The following is a 13,916-nucleotide window of genomic DNA, read 5'->3' on the forward strand; positions in this document are numbered from 1 at the left end:
GCACAAAACCTTTGTAGCTTGGTGGGAGAGACTGGAGGATTCTGTCAATTATAGCATCATCCGGAAGTTCGACTCCAAGTGAAGTCAGACGACCGTGTAACCCAGACATTTTGAGTATGTGCTCACTGACACAACCGTTCTCCTCCATCTTACAGCTAAAGAACTTGTCGGAGACTTCATATCTCTCAACACGGGCATGAGATTGAAAAACTACCTTAAGCTCTTGGAACATCTCATATGCACCGTGTTGCTCAAAACGCCTTTGGAGCCCCGTTTCCAAACTGTATAACATGCCACACCTAACTAGAGAGTAGTCATCACTCCGCGTTTGCCAGACGTTCAGAATGTCCTGGGCTGCTGCGGGAGCGGGAGGGTCACCTAGCGGCGCATCAAGGACATAAGCCTTTTTAGTTGCTTCAAGGATGAGCTTCAAGTTGCGAACCCAGTCCGCATAGTTGCTACCATCATCTTTCAGCTTGTTTTTCTCTAGGAATGCGTTGAAATTGAGGTTGAGGTTGGCCATCTACAATATTTATAAAGACAACTTTTAGACTAAGTTCATGACAATTAAGTTCATTTAATCAAATTAAGTATGAACTCCCACTTAAATCGACATCCCTCTAGTCATCTAAGTGATACATGATCCATGTTGACTAACCCGTGTCCGATCATCACGTGAGACGGACTAGTCACCATGGTGAGCAACTTCATGCTGATCGTATTCAACCATACGACTCATGTTCGACCTTTCGGTCTCTTGTATTCGAGGTCATGTTTGTACATGCTAAGCTCGTCGAGTCAACCTAGGTGTTTCGCGTGTGTAAATTTGGCTTACACCCGTTGTATGCGAACGTTAGAATCTATCACACCCGATCATCACGTGGTGCTTCGAGACAATGATCCTTCGCAACGGTGCACACTTAGGGGAATACGTTCTCGAAATTTTAATAGGGATCATCTTATTATGCTATCGTCGTTCTAAGCAATAAGATGAAAACATGATAAACATCACAATGCAATCATATAGTTACATGATATGGCCATTATCATCTTTGCTCTTTCGATCTCCATCTTCAGGCATCGCATGATCATCATTGTCACCGGCGTGACACCATGATCTCCATCATCGTGTCTCCGTGAAGTCGTCACGCCAACTACTACTATCACTACTACTATAGCTAACCGTTAGCAATGAAGTAAAAGTAGTAAGCACATGGCATTGCATCTCATACAATAAATTAAGACAACTCCTATGGCTCCTGCCGGTTGTCATACTCATCAACATGCAAGTCGTGAAACCTATTACTATAACATGATCATCTCATACATCATACATGCAACATCACAACTTTGTCCATATCACATCACATGTCAAACCCTGCAAAAACAAGTTAGACGTCCTCTAATTGTTGTTGCAAGTTTTACGTGGCTGATTTGGGTTTCTAGAAAGAACGCTTTCTTACCTACGTGACAGCTACAACGATGATATGCCAAAGCTATTTACCCTTCATAAGGACCCTTTTCATCAAATCCAATCCGACTAGAGTAGGAGAGACAGACACCCGCTAGCCACCTTTATGCACGGTGTGCATGTCTGTCGGTGGAACCAGTCTCACGTAAGCGTACGTGTAATGTTCGTCCGTGCCGCTTCATCCCACAATACCGCCGGAGAAGAATAAGACTAGTAGCGGCAAGCAATTGACAAATCATCGCCCACAACCTTTTGTGTTCTACTCGTGCATAGAATCTACGCATAGAAAACCTGGCTCGGATGCCACTGTTGGGTAACGTAACATAAATTCAAATTTTTTCCTACGCCATATTCAGATCTTCCTATGGAGAGACCAGCAACGAGAGAGGGGTGAGTGCATCTTCATACCTTTGAAGATCGCTAAGCGGAAGCATTGCTAGAACGCGGTTGATGGAGTCGTACTCGCGGCGATTCAGATCGCGGTGTGATTCCGATCTAGTGCCGAACCACGGCACCTCCGCGTTCAACACACGTGCAGCCCGGTGACGTCTCCCGCACCTTGATCCAGCAAGGAGGAGGGAGAGGTTGGGGAAGATCTCCGGCACCACGACGACGTGGTGTCGATGGAGAGACGAGGTCTCCCGGCAGGGCTTCGCCAAGCACCGTGGGAGAGGAGGAAGAAGGGGGGCAGGGCTGTGCCGAGGGAGATGAAAAAGTGTGTGTAAAACAGCCCCAAAACCCCCACTATATATAGGAGGAGGGTAGGGGGTGCCACCCCTAGGGTTCCCACCCTAGGTGGTGCGGCAGCCCCCCCAGATGGCAGGTGCGGCGGCCTGGGCAGGGGGAGGTGGTGGCGCACCCCTAGGCGGGCCTTAGGCCCACCAGCGCCTAGGGTTTCCCCCCCTCTCCACCTCCTGCGCCTTGGGCCTCCTTGTGGGAGGTGCACCAGCCCACTTCGGGCTGGTTTCCCTCCCTCTTTTGGCCCATGCTACCTCTTGGGGCTGGTGGCCCCTCCCGGTGGACCCTCGGGACCATTTCCGGTGGTCTCGGTGGTCCCGGTACATTACCGGTGACGCCCGAAACATTTCCGGTGTCCAAAACCATCCATCCTATATATCAATCTTTACCTCCGAACCATTCCGGAGCTCCTCGTGACGTACGGGATCTCATCCAGGACTCCGAACAACTTTCGGTAACCTCGTATAACAATTCCCTATAACCCTAGCGTCATCGAACCTTAAGTGTGTACACCCTACGCATTCGGGAGACAGGAAGACATGACCGGGACACCTCTCCAGCCAATAACCATCAGCGGGGTCTGGATACCCATGGTGTCTCCCACTTGCTCCACGATGATCTCATCGGATGAACCACGATGTCAAGGATTCAATCAATCCCGTATACAATTCCCTTTGTTTGTCGGTATAGCACTTGCCCGAGATTCGATCGTCGCTATACCTATACCTTGTTCAATCTCGTTACCGGTAAGTCTCTTTACTCGTTCCGTAGCACGTCATCGTGTGACTAAATCCTTAGTCACATTGAGATCATGATGATGTTCTACCGAGTGGGCCCAGAGATACCTCTCCGTCACGCGGAGTGACAAATCCCGATCTCGATTCGTACCAACCCAACAGACACTTTCAGAGGTACCCGTAGTGCACCTTTATAGTCACCCAATTATGTTGTGACGTTTGATACACCCAAAGCACTCCTACGGTATCCGGGAGTTGCACAATCTCACGGTCGAAGGAAAAGACACTTGACATTAGAAAAGCTTTAGCATACGAACAATACGATCTAGTGCTATGCTTAGGATTGGGTCTTGTCCATCACATCATTCTCCCAATGATGTGATCCCGTTATCAATGACATCTAATGCCCATGATCAGGAAACCATGATCATCTATTGATCAACGAGCTAGCCAACTAGAGGCTTGCTAGGGACACATTGTGATCTATTTATTCACACATGTATTACTGTTTCCTGTTAATACAATTATAGCATGAACAATAGACGATTATCATGAACAAGGAAATATGATAATAACCATTTTATTATTGCCTCTAGGGCATATTTCCAAGAGTATCGTTATTGTATTGGTGGTCGTTAATTTGAAAGTTTACCTTTGGGTACTTGCCTTTCGATCGCCTCGCAAACACCTGAAGCACATTGATGTCATTGTGAGAACCTGCCATGTCGAAAAACAATGCCAAATCCAAAGATCTTGTGATGCCATAGCTTCAAGATGACCATGTGAGCTTTACATCTCTCTTATATTTCCCCTCCAATCAAATGGACAATTCTTCCACTTCTCGTGCATATAATATATGCTTACAAGTATTCCCAGAAAGCCTCTCCGATTCATTGATCGCTAACAATCATGTTGTATCCGCAACATTTGGTTCTTTCAAGTACTGCAGGCCAAAGACCATAACCACAACTTTGCAAAACCTGTACAATGACGCAAGACATCTGGACTCACTCATGCGGACATACTCATCCGCAAGATCACTAGGAATTCCGTGCGCAAAGAATACGCATAGCTGCAATACATTTATGATAAGAGGAGAAACCAACCTTTCCAATGGCAACAATCTTACATTTGAAGTAATCATCATACTCTACCACCTCCTCCTGAATACGGATTAACACATGTCTTGCCATCTGGAAGGGTCACTAGAATAACTTTAGAGGGAATAGTGGGTCATTGAGCTAAATATAATAGTTGTAGAGTAGGCAATGACTACTTTCTCCGTTACGATTCAATCCAGAGCATGGCCCCAGATCAATCCCTTAAACTTTGACCGTTGCACTACAATGTGCTCATTGACTACCAAAGTAGCTATCACGTCATCATTCTCATCGTTAGACGATTCTTTGGATGACGGTGAACATATGAAGTTCTCATAAAAAATCTCATCAAGTGATGAAACCGTACCTCACTGGACGCAGAGGCGTGCGTGGACATGTCTCGGTCGAGTGAGGCAAACAGCAAAACACCTTACATGCAGCGATGGGGGGTGAGGCGGCGGCGAGTCACGGTCGGTGGACGGAGTCCACAAAGACAAAGGCGAGAGATTTGTTGAACCCGCATTCTCTGACAGGGACCTTGGAGGTAGCGGGGGATGCCGACAACACTCGGGTAAGCAGGTCATGTCCTTCTCCTCGGCGGGAAGAAGCGGCCACAAGAGCGACAAAAGTGGGCTGAAAGGACGTGGATGTTGCCTAGAGGGGGGGGGGGGCTGAATAGGTGCTTTAAAATAATTATGGTTTAGGCTTGAACAAATGTGGAATAAATCTAGCATTTATTGTATCAAGCACAAAACCTAAAACAGCTAGGCTCACCTATGTGGACCAACAACTTATGGTAAACAAGATAAACAACCAAGTTATATATATATATATATATATATTGAAACAATATGGCTATCACAAACTAAAGTGCATAAGTAAAGGGCTCATGTAAGAGATAACTTAGGCAGGCACAGACGATGATGTATCCCGAAGTTCACACCCTTGCGGATGCTAATCCCCATTTGGAGCGATGTGGAGGCACAATGCTCCCCAAGAAGCCAGTAGAGCCACCGTAAACTCCTTACACCCTCGCACAATACAAGATGTCGTTATTCAATTAAGGGATCCTTAAGGACGGTCACCGAACTCGTACAAATGGCGACCCTTGGGGGCGGTTACCGAAGCCATACACTTTGATAATCCTTGGGGACGGTCACATGAACCCATACAAATTTCTCGGGGCAATATCCACAACCTAATTGGAGACCCTAACACTTGCTCTGAGCTTTACACCACAATTAAATGAGCTCCGAGACACCACCAACCGTCTAGGGCGCCAAAGCACCCAAGAGGCACAAGATCTAGGGTGCCCAAACACCCAAGAGTAATAAGCTTCTCAACTTTTCGCTTCCACGTATCATCATGGAGGACTCAAACCGATGCAACTAATTCAATGGCAAGAACACATGAAGTGTTCAAGTTCCTCACTCCCAAATCCCACTACAACAACAAAAGCTATAGAGGAATATGAGAGGAAGAACATGTAACTCACAACGAACTTCAAGATCTAGATCCAAGGGTTCCCCTCACACAGAGGAGAAAGTGATTGGTGAAAATGTGGATCTAGATCTCCCGTCTCCTTTTACTCAAAAAGGAGCAAGAATTATTGGAGGGATTGATAGTTAGAAAGCTCTAAGAAGGGCAACAATGGGGGAAGAACACGAGCTCAAAGCTTAAGGACCATTGGGGAAGAATCCCCCCTTAAGTAAGCGCCCCCCGAATCCAACCGTTATGCCCACAAGTCGTGCACAAGAGGTACTATCGCTTAGCACGGTTAAAACAGCCCAACAAGACATAACAACATGAACGGTAGTTCTGCGAGAGCAGTACTACCGCTTGGGGGAGCAGTACTACCGCTTGAGCAGTACTACCGCTTGGGGGAGCAGTACTATCGCTTAGAGCAGTACTACCGTTGTACTACCACTCGAGCAAATTAGCAATAGAAGCATAAAATAAGCGGAAGTGGTTGTGGTAGAAGGAAGCGAAAGTAACTCTCAAGCGGTACTACCGCTCGGGGGAGTAGTACTACCGCTCTACTACCACTTAGAGCAGTACTACTGCCCAAGCAAGACAGAAGAAAGCTCCAATACACACTCCAAAAAAGCAAACTCAAGCTCTTCCAATAGACAACAACAAGTACTATCCAACAACGACTGGTTATAATAAGAAGTGGCAGTGGAAAAATGCCAATGATATAGACATGTGAAACCTCTATGAATGAAGAACCGACAAAAACTCCAACATTGAAAACATCAAAGAATATGCATATGAACTCTGATTTTTTATGAACTAGAGCTTGTCATGAAGATGACCATAAGCTCTAAACCCCGCATAGAGAAACACCAAACAAGAACCAAAAAAGATGGTGGAAGGATGCAATGGTTTGAGCTCTCTACGGAAGATACGATCAAGCTACTCAATTGAGAGCCCCCGATGATAGTTCGACAATCGATCCTATAACCTGGTCTCCCAACAAACATCATGAGATCTATAAAATAGAAAACCTATCAAGCATAAACCTTTGCATTGCGCATAATCCACTTCAGGTAGATGACGACGATCTTGTCCTCCTCAAGTTGTACCACCTTTCTTGATTGCACCAGCTTGATGAAGACTAGTAGATTGCTCCTCCATACTCCAGTATGGGTGAGTCTCTTGTGAGCACATCTTGACATGTCCATTATCACCATAATGGACGACAAGCTTCAAGCATGATCTCTTCGTGATGCTCCACTTGAACTTGCATAACACAACCTTGATGACGATCACCACTTCATGTCATCATCCATGGGTTATATGAAATCTTCCTCTTTATGCAAGCCCATGGAAAAATACCTAACCCCTTATAGAACTACCACACAAATAGATCATGAGTTAGTACACAAAGCGCAATGGACAATGCTTACCATACCGTGAGATTACTTGATCCCACACGGTACATCTTCTATGCTTTGTGTGTTGATCAACTTGAATGCAATCTTTGTACTTATTTTTTGATCAACATTGTCTCTTATATTCTATTCATAAAGATGATATCTTGAAGGTAAACATGAATGTTCACACAATCTTCTTATTCAAGACATGCTTGCAATAAGCTCAACTCACACATGACCAATCTTTGGATAAATCCTTGAATACCACCTTAGTCATCACATAAACTCCTTGAAACCAATAAATGGACTTAAAAAAAAATTCTATGGACAAATCTTTTGAATATAACTCAAGGCAACCATTAGTCCATAGAGAAGGTCATCAATTACCAAAACCACATATGGGGGCACCATGCTCTTTCATGGGCGCCGATGGATGGGACGATGGTGGCACCCTGGGTGGATATGGCGGTGGGGGTGGGGTGGTGGTGCAGAGGCCATCAATTAGGTGGCAACGTCAATGGTCATGAGGGGGTGATGGTCGTGGGAGAGTATGACCTATGTTCCACAGATGGGTGGGCCAGGGAAGGACATGGGGAGAACACCGCAGGCGTGTGTTGCATGTCCGCGCAAATGCAAAACCAACCCAAATTTAAAACAGAAATGTGTCCAAATGGATATGAAAACGAGCACCCGTTAAGTTGGGTTGTTGTTTTATTTGTGCCTACCCAAACGAACGTGGACGGATGAAACGGGTTGACATTTGGAGTTAACTCCAACGCACGACCACAAGCATACGTTGGTCTTGTCCGAGTTTTTTGTTTACATCGGCCAAATGGGGGGCCGTCCAACCACATTTGACGAAATATGGCCGGTGCACCCAACCATCCGATGCATTTCATTTGCGCACTAGAATTTTATGCAAGCATCTAAATTTTGGGCCAACAACCATGGTTCATGCCGGAGTCCGTCGTATGTTCCGGTGGCTCACATACATGCAGGCCTACAAAATGAAAATGTCACTATTCATGTCGGCACACTTGCTGGCACACAAAAGGACATAGTTCATGCATCTTGGCCAACAAAAATCATGGTGCTCTCAGCCATAGTTCACCCATCTTGCTCGAGCAAATATTTTTTCCTCTTCTCAAACCAAAGCCTTCTCCTTGGGAACACCTTGTTCAAGTCGATGGTCATGATCTCCACTTCCTTAGCGATGATTGTGAGCTTCACCTTGTTTGATTTTGTCTTTGCAAAGCTCGCCTCAATCTAGAGCTTCTTGATTTGGACGTTCTCCTAGATATCGAGCTTCTTCTTTAGTATCTCTATGTAGGCCTTCATATGCTCCTCCTACTCTTGGCACATCCTTTCCTCGCCTTCATCATATTGGCCACCCTTCGACGCGGCCGCCACCGTTTTGGCTTTGTGTTTCCTCGACATCGCAGCCTTGGCCATCACCCTCGAAGATGATATTCTACATGAAATCCTGGTAGTAGACCGGGTCATCATGCGTTGACGGTCGGTTCACGTTTCATTAAATGGGTTGCATGTGCTAGGAAAGTTGGCTGTTGGAATCACCCTAGGCCACTTCATTTGCATCCCGGTGGACGACTGACCGACACCGAAAACATGGGTGGCGTTGAGATTGACGGACGCACACACGAGGATGGCCGACGCGATAACACTAGTTTCTAGTGAGCTATCTCTAGGCGATGTGGAGAGGCGGGTATGTCGGGTTATGTGAGTGTTGGAACCCTGGTGTGCGTGGCGTTGTGGACGTGTGCGGCAACTCCTCTCGTAGAGGGCTGCTACTTGTAAACCGCGTTTGGATTTTCCCCAAAGAGGAGGGAGATGCAACATAGTAGAGATAAGTATTTCCTCAATGAGAACCAAGGTTATGGAACCAATAGGAGAGTCATGGAAAACCTCCTTTAGCAACACCTACACACAGAGAACCAAGCACTTGCACCCAACGCGGGCAAGATGGTTGTCAAGCCCCTTGCACTCGTTACTTGCAAGGATTAAATACTAATAGATAGATAATAGAAATAAATAAAAGTAAATAAAATAGTAAATACATGACAACAAAGTATTTTTGGAGTTTTTGTTATTATGTTTAGGTAGACCTGGGGGCCATAGTTTTCGCTAGAGGCTTCTCTCTTGAACATAGCATACAATGGGTAAACAAATTACTGTTGAGAAATTGACAAAATTACGCATAGTTATGACATGTTATTCACAACAATGATCATGTATATAGGCATCACATCCATAAACAATTAGATGATCTCCTGCCTCAATCTATTACTATTACTCCACTCATCGACCGCTATCCAGCATGTATCTAGAGTTTAAGTATGAAACATAGTAATGCTTGGAGTAAGATGACATGATGTGGGCAAAATAATACAAGCAATATGTTCAGACCCTATCATTCTATCCTTAATCACAACAATACAATACATGTCATGTCCCTTTCTGTCATTGGGATTGAGCACCGGAAGATTGAACCCATCACAATGCACCACTCCCACTAAATATAAACCAGTCTAGTTGGCCAAACCAAACCGACAGACCAGAGAGAAATACGAAGCTATAACAATCATGCATAAAATAATTCAGAGAAGATTCAATATATATCATGAATAATCTGATCATAAACCCATAATTCATCGAATCCCAACAAACACACTCAAGAGGATTACATCGGATAAATCACCACGGGAATTGCGATGAACTTTGTACTGAAGATCAAAGAGAGAGAAGAAGCCATCTAGGTACTAGATATGGACCCATAGGTCTGTGGTGGAATACTTAAAAATCACCATGGAGGCAACAAGATTGATGTAGATGGCCTCCGTGATCGACTCCCTCTCTGACAAGGCGTCGAAAAAGGTCTCCAGATGACCTCCATCGGAATAGAGACTTTCGGCAGCGGAAAAAGTGTTTCGGATGGATATCCGTTGGTTTCATGATTTTGTAGAATTTATGGAGGTGGAATTAGGTTAGATGGAGCCACGAGGATCCACAAGGCATCAGGACGCACCTACCCCCTGGACGCGCCATGTTGCGTTGTCGTTTTCTTGTGTGTAGTATGGTCTCCGTCTGAAACTTCCAGGTCCTATTTTTGTCCAAAAAAATCATCAAAAATGTTTCGTAGCATTTGGACTCTGTTTGGTCCAGGTATCTTGAAAAGTCAAAAACACTGAGAAAACGACAACTCGCACTTGGCAATGGATTAATAGGTTAGTCTCCAAAAACAATATAAAATAACATATAATTGCATATAAAGCATACATGATTGATAATATAATAACATGGAATTATCGATACGTTGGAGACGTATCAACATCCCCAAGCTTAATTATTGCTCGTCCTCAGGTAGGTAAATGATAAAAACAGATTTTTTTTAAGTGACATGCTACCCAACTGTGACAGCCTGAGACGGACGCTCCAGAAGATTCCCCTTTTATTCCATTGCCGCCGTGCGATTAGATTGCATGTCACATTCATCATCGCATCATTCGCATCATCTGCATTGCATCGGCACCCCGCTGCCGTCAGTTTCAAAAACTTACATCCGTTATTAGTTGCCAGTTCTCCCCGTGTTCGTCGTTGACCATTTTGAGACCAACCACACACGCACGCGCCCGCAACATCGTTAAAATATTGTTTGTAAAAGTGTGTATAAAACATTCTCGAATTGGGTTGAAACTTGGCGTGCGGTCTTATTTTAATGTAGGTAGGCCGCCTGCCAAATTTCGTGGCAATTGGAGTTTGTTTGATACACGTACCGTTAATTATATATCGGCACTATAGCCGGTTTAATTGTCGGACGTTTTCGCGTTTAATACTCTGCCACGGGCCACACTATTTCCCTCTCATCCCCCCATAGCCCAACTACACAGTCCACTAGACCCATCTAGCAACTTCCTTCGTTCGTGGTCGTCGGATCGCGATCGGACGGACGAGGTCCAACCCACCATAGCCTAACCCTATATAAGACCCACCCCATGGAGAGAGCTCTCTCTCTCTCTACTAGGGTTTCCTCTAGCCAAATTTGCAGCCACCCCCTAGAAAATCCCACCTGCTAAGCCAAACCCTCTAAATCCCGCAGCCCTAGCCTCCCCAGCCCATCTCATCCATCAAATCTTGATCTAAGGGCTCAGATCGCCCGGAAACCCCACCTACCGGACATGTCCGCGGCCAAATCGGACATGTGCGGGTGTCCACAACCTCCCGGAGCCATGGAGGAGCCCGAGCTCCCATAGCCTCCGCGCCCGAGTAGCGCGCTGCAGCACCCGCCATTCCCCGTCGGAGCGTGTGGCCCCCGAGCTCCTTCGTCGGAGAGCCGCCGTGTGGCCGCCTCCTTGCCGCAACTACAACGTTAGTCGGCGCCGTCCAAGCTGCCGCGGACCACCGCCGGTAGCCACCTGGAGCTGCTCCGCCGCCGGCCCTCCCTAGGTCTTCTTCGGCCATGGATCCGACAGATCCCTCCTTCCCCAACCGGATCCACCTCCCCGCTGGTGCCTCGCCCCCGCCTCGCCTGCTGCCCGCCGTCGCCGTCGGCTGCCGTCGCCACCATGGCCTCGCTCGCTCGGGATGAGGACGACCGACGCAACAACACGTGGGCTGCAACTCGCGTTGCCATGGGCCGTCCTCCAACTGCCCGCGCCCCAGCCCAGCAAGCCTCGAGGCCCATCGGGCGTGCTCCCCCGTGCCTGGCCGAGCCGGCCTCCTCCTCGCATCGGCCCAGCACCGCGCCGAGGCCGGCCAACCCACCTTCAAGCTGGGCCTCAAGCCCACAAGGTGAGCGCCCCGCTAAGCCCCGCCCTGAGCGCGTTTTAATCAAATGCCGCTCGCTGCCATGTTAGGCCCAAATCATATTCGACCCTTTAGTTTTTATTTAGGTTTTTCGGATTTATTAATTTCAGCAAAAGGCATATTTTCAAACGTCCGTAGTTTTTAAACCGTGCGTCGGATCGCGACAAATTATATATGTGGAACGTGTAGAATTTTGCGTAGATTAATATTTTTCAACTCTCATGCATAGTTAAAACTTTTTAGCATACTGTTTGCATCGGTTTGCGTGTCGATGTGATAGAAATGATTTAGGTCGTAGTTAATTAACCGTAGCTCCGTTGGAGATGAGCCATATATGTTAATAGACCAGAATGACGAGTAGAATGTGAACCACTTTGTTTTTCCGTTTAACAAACATAAAAAGTGATTAGGACAGATCTGGACAGATTGCAAAGTTAACGCGTGGGGTCGTTTCAGAAATGCTATATGTTGTTTCCGGCCTCATTTAAAATGCTTAGATAGAGTTTAATTTGTGCTTCACCCCTTGCCATGTTTAACAATATTCAATATTTCCGTGTAAATAAACGGGAGTGAACTAAATAATTAAATATGGAGTTTCGTCAATACGCAACTTGTTGCATATTGGGCTTCACTTAATGTGTAGTGTTTGCGTGATGTGAATTGCCATGCCATGCATTGCATATTTGAAATGGTTATGCATCATCTTAGGTAGTGCATCATGTCGTGCCTATGACGTGGTGAATACTGTGTGTTGATACTTGTTTTCGGTTTGCTTCGTGTCGATTTTAGTTCCGCAAGCGTCTCGGATTGTGAGGATCCGTTTGACTACGTCGGTTCGTCTGCTTCACGGAGTTCTTTCTTCTTCCAAGCGGTATTACATGCACGATGATCATTTCCCTAGATACCATTACTATCATCACCAAGCTAGTTGTATCGTTTCTATCATTATGTCTTGCTGCCTACGACCTGTTTAATATCAACCTCCCAACCTTGCCATGAAAACCTTCAACCTTTCTACAACCTAAGAAACCACTGACTGGCTATGTTACCGCTTCCTTAACCATTTGATAGAGTTGCTAGTTGCAGGCGCAGTTGCCTCCATGTGATAACATGGGTTCCTTGTTATATTACCATATTAATGCTATTTAATTTAATGCACCTATATACTTGGTAAAAGGTGGAAGGCTCAGCCTTTCTAGCCTGGTGTTTTGTTCCACCTTTGCCCTCTTAGTTTCGGCTACCGGTGTTATGTTCCATAAATGAGCGCTCCCAACATGCTTGGGGTTGTTATCGGGACCCCCTAGATTCTCTTTTTGGGATAAAGCTCGTCTGGCAAGGCCCAACATTGGTACTATTTGCCCAATAAAAAACTAAAACATGCATAGGGTTTGATCACCCCATGGATAATTAATCAATCCCCGGGCCAGTGCTCCGCATCAGTGATGGTCCAACCTGTCAACCGCCAGTGGCTACCAGGGGCAACTCTGTGATTGGCCTACCGAAAGTTTGGACAATCTATCGTGTCCTCAGAACGAGATACTCAGCTCCTATCAGGATCGTCGACACGCCGGGCGGCCTTGCTGGACTTGTTTTACCTTTCTCAAGCGTCTTGTGCGAGGGATTCCGAGGATACTTTTGGCTATCTCGAGGTTCAGGTTTTCCAATAGGAACCCGAGGAGATCACGGGTTTCCCCGATCGAGGTCATTCCGTCGCAGCGTGTGGTAGTTTGTGATGGACTAGTTGGAGCATCCCTGCATGGTTAAATCTTTCGGAAAAGCCAGGCCCACAGTTATGTGGCAATGTGGAAACTTTGTTTAACATCCTGTTATAATAACTTGAAGTAAGCTTAATTAAAATATGCCAACTGAGTGCGTAACCGTGACTATCTATTTTGTGAGCTCCTTCTCCGTTCGAGGACACGGTGGGGTTATGTCTGATGTAAGTAGGTGTTCAGGATCATTCTTTTGATCATCAGTAGTTCACATCCGCTATGCGTAGATCATCCCCCCTCTTTACTCTTGTACTCGTAAGTTATCCACCAAATAAATGCTTAGTCGCTTGCTACAGTCTCACCACTTAAGCATACCTCACCCATTAAGCTTTGCTAGTCTTGATACCTTTGGAAATGAGATTGTTGAGTCCCCGTGGCTCACAAATTACTACAACACCAGT

This window comes from Hordeum vulgare, chromosome 5H (assembly GCF_904849725.1).
Source record: "Hordeum vulgare subsp. vulgare chromosome 5H, MorexV3_pseudomolecules_assembly, whole genome shotgun sequence".
NCBI lineage: Eukaryota > Viridiplantae > Streptophyta > Magnoliopsida > Poales > Poaceae > Hordeum > Hordeum vulgare.